Below are 4,488 nucleotides of genomic sequence, written 5' to 3'. Positions count from 1 at the left end.
TAGAGGGGAGAAGAGAGAGAAGGAAAAGAAAGAAATGAAAAAAAACCGGATTTGAAGCATATATATAGAGCTTTGAACCGGTCTGGTTTATTTTCGGTTTTTCCCTTTCTTTCTCAGCCTCTAGATCAATCCAACGTCTCCTGTGCAATCTGAGTTTTGTGTGTTGGGCTTTGGTTTGGGCTTAGGTTTTTTTACGTTTTTTTGTTATTTTCCTGCTATCTGCACCATATGTCTTTGCTATCTGCACCTGTTGCTTGCTCACTTTTTTTACAAAAAATTCCTAAAAAAATCCTAGTTGTTTCTTGATATATTTTTGGTATTTCTATGGTGTTTTTGCATAAAAAAAAATGGTAAAACGGCATGAATTAATTTCCATGTGTGTTTACATTTTTGGGTATTATTTTGGTTATGTTTTTGTTCTTGACACTTTGATGTGTGACATGAATAAATGATACCCAATCTTATGATGAATATGCCTCTGGTCATGTGCTTTCTTGCTGGTTTTTGGATATGATTTTGTAAATTTCTTGTTTTGCAAGCAACAAGTGTGTGTCTTAAGGAATAAAGTGTCAAATTCCTCTATGAATTTGGTGTGATACTTTGCTTGCATGTATCTCTATTAATTTCACATCATGGCTTGAAACTAAATCTCTTTCAAAATTGCCATGATGTGATGATTATGGGTCACAAGCACATTTAGGTATCATATCAAATTTTTTATAGGTTTTTACCACTTTATTACTTCCTTTTTGCTATTCTTATACAATCTCTTTTTATTTATTTCCTACTATTTCATGCTTTATGATTACTAACCATTTCATCTCATGTGACGTACATTTCATAGCATCCCACTATTTCCTCCACTTCTTTAGCTTAGCATTTACTTTTGCAAGTTTTAATTCATTTGGTGGTGTAATTTGTTATCATTGGTTTGTAGCTTGGCAAAGGGGCCATAGAATGTATTTAGGCAATTTTTGTAATATGGACTATGGACACTATGACGCACCGGCACGCACACACTCACCCTAGATGTATGCCTAGGATTGTATGTGTAAATGTATGGCTAGGATTGCATGTTTAGATGAATGCTTAGATTTAAACACTTAGAGAAAAATCCAACTTTTTCCAAAACATGCAAATAACCTAACTTGAAAACCTTTTTGAAAATAAAATAGGAGTCAAAACTCCTTATTTCCCTTTTATTTTCTTAAGTAAAATTTCTAATAAAACTTAACTATACTTGGACTTCATTTAGAAAAAGCTAACTCCACCTCACTTTTTTCCAAATCTCATGCCCTTGAGGCCTCTCATCTCTATTCTTCAAAATCTCTTTTCAAACTTAAAATCAACCAACAAAAACAAAAACTATTTTTTGAGAATGAACTACGATCGGTTTTGATCCCGTAAAACGGTACGTAGGCAAGGGACTTTAACCCCTCCAAGCCGAAATAAAATCAAATTCTACTTCTTCTCACCCCCATTCTTAACTAATCACACCTTCATTTTTTTACAAATAGTCTCTAAAAATAAAGCGTAGAAATAAACTTAGGAGAACGGTTCTTATGGAATACCATAATCGCTCCGGGTGCCTAACACCTTCCCGTAGTGAAAACGACCCCCGAATCTAGAACTTTTTAAGGGTTTTTCTCCTTTTACCCTTCCCAAGAAAAAAGAGAGATATCAACGGTCGAAAGGTTCAAGTCCAATTAATGGCTTGGCACCCAAAAACCATGATAACAGGTGTGGTCAAAGAAGGGATGTATGGGGTGGATGGGGTATTTAAGGAGAAAATGAAATCTCCAATGATGTACTCAAAGGTTGCAACAAGGACTTCTATGAGAATATGGAAGTAAACTCGAAGGAACTAGTGGAAAGGGATGTATGGGGTTTGATGAAAGAAGGGATGTATGGTCAAAGAAGGGATGTATGGGGTTTGATGAAAGTGGGGTGTTGTTCTTGGGTTAAGTAGAGGAAAGGAAGGTGAATTTTGTCAAAATTTCCTAAATCCTTCAAAGTAGGGATATTTCTGTTTACCAAAGATCACGGTCAAGGTGACTCAAAAAGGGAGATGCTAACACAAGTTTCTTCCATGCATGCATCAAAAGTAGGAAGATGGCAAACTCGATATTGGCGCTAGAATAAGTGGGAAGGTTGGGCGGAGAAGGCATATGAGGTGTGTAGAGAAGTGGAGGATTATTTCAAGAATCGCATTAAAGAAGCAGGTTGGTCAAGAACTGCTCTAGAGGGCCTTAGCTTTCCTACCTTATCTTATCTTTGGAGCAAAGTAGCAATTTAACTAAGGTGTATTTGGAAGAGAAAATTAGTGAAGTGGCTGCCTTGTCATAGGGGAATAAACTTATTGGTCTGGTGGTTATAATGTTTCGTTTTTTTAAAGAATTTTGGGGGGTTTAAAAAGTGGATGTTAAAATTATCTACTTCATAAAGGTTCTTAGTTCCACTCAAATTTGAATCATCTAGAGCACTTCTTGTCTTATTTCACTGCTTTGATTTCAAAGGTTCTTAGTTCTCATTCTTTGGGAGAATTTCTCCTTATTTCTTTGTTTGGGAGTCTTTATGAGTTGTTTTTTTTTCTTTCTAAAAGACTAGTGGTAATAATTGATTCACTTGGTTCAAACAATCACTTGTTAGGTGAAATGGGTTGATATTTTTAAGTAGAAAAATGTGGTTGTTTGAGCGTGAAGGATTTTAAGTTTATTTAGCAGTGCTCTTTTATCGAAGTATACATGGTATCTATTAATGGAAGGGGAGTCTCAATGGGAAAGGGTGTTAGTAGCAAAATATGATAATGGTGTGGTCTCTAACTCAGTAATTTCAACAACTATTAAAGATAACATGACTAATTTCGTGTGGTGGAGAGATGTTTGTGGTTTAGGTGGTGTTCCGAGGTGAGAATGTGATTGGTTTGTGGAGGTATTTAAAAAGAGAATTGGATGTCGGAGAGGTACGTTGTTTTATCAAGATCATTGGTGTGGAGAAATTTCTTTTAATCAAATGTTTCCATATTCCACGCTTTATGGGAATATCATGGGAAAAATTGTTTGGTCTCGGATATGGGGAGTTGGGAGGATGGCTGGTGGTGTTCAAAGATTAAATGGACGAGAACATATTTTATGTGGGAGGAAGACATTGTTAAACTTTTTAGAGCAAATAGTCACTTTGGTCCCTGACTCTGCATCTCGTTGTCATATAGGTCCCTGACTCAGGATTAAATACAAAGAAGTCTCTGATTGTGCACTTCCGTTATCATTTTAGTCTCTGATGTTAAATAATTATGTTAAGTGATTATGTGACACATGTTTTACGATGATATGACATATGATGTTTCACATGGACTAAAGTGAAAGTATAAAATGGTCACTTTGGTCCCTGAATCTCAATTCCCTAAATCCCTAAATCTCAAATTCCTAAATGTTATCTAATTCTCTCCTTTGTTCAAAATCAATCTTCCATTAAACATCAACTTAATGTTAGGTCCCTGTGCATACTTACTAGCAAGTTGTTAGTTTACCAGAATGCTACCTACTGACAGCAATAAGACATTAGTGCAAAAAGCAGGAAGGAAGCATTGCAACGTGATTGTTTGGGCATCTGTGTTAAATGTTTTTAAACTATTATAACACTTTCCAAAATGATTTCATAATTGAATACCAGAATGTTTCCATAACATAACTATTAAGTCATTACATAAAGGTCGACCATAAAGTAATCAAAAGATTGCACTACATTTGGGCACATCATATTTTGGCAAGTGTTATAATAGTTTACAAGCTTTTAACACACACCCAAAAAATCAAATGTTGTAATGCCTCATTCTTGCCTCTTGCACGTCTTATTGCTGTCAGTATGTAGCATTTTGTTAAACTAACAACTTGTTAGTGACCTTAGTGATGAGAGTATGCGTTTACTGTCAGAGACCTAAATGATAGTAAGTATGCACAGTCAAGGACCTAATAGTAAGTTGGTGTTTAATGGGAAGATTGACTTTGAACAAAAGAGAGAATTAGATGACATTTATGGATTTTAGATTTAGGGATTTGAGATTCAATTTGGGGATATTGATTTTTGATTCAGGGATCAAAGTGACTATTTTCTACTTTCACTTTAGTCACTGTGACACATCATATGACTTGTCGTCGTAAAACATGTGCCACATCATCACTTACCATAATTATTTAACGTCAGTGACTAAAGTGATAATGGAAGTGCACAGTCATGACTTCTTTGTATTTAATTCTAAGTCAGAGACCTATGTGACAGCGAGGTGCAGAGTGAGGGACTAAAGTCACCATTTGTTCAATGAATTTGATTATTTTGGTTCAAATTTCGGTAAGGGAGGATGAGTGGAGTTGCCAAGTAGATCCTAAAGGTCTCTTTTCGGTTAAGTTTTATCTATCTTCATCTATGTAATCCACCTTCCCCTCTTCTTTTGATGTGTCATAGGGTGAGTTACTTGATAAGGTTTGGGGG

This window comes from Medicago truncatula, chromosome 5, assembly GCF_003473485.1.
Source record: "Medicago truncatula cultivar Jemalong A17 chromosome 5, MtrunA17r5.0-ANR, whole genome shotgun sequence".
Lineage (NCBI taxonomy): Eukaryota > Viridiplantae > Streptophyta > Magnoliopsida > Fabales > Fabaceae > Medicago > Medicago truncatula.
Note: the sequence above shows the minus strand (reverse complement) of the source record.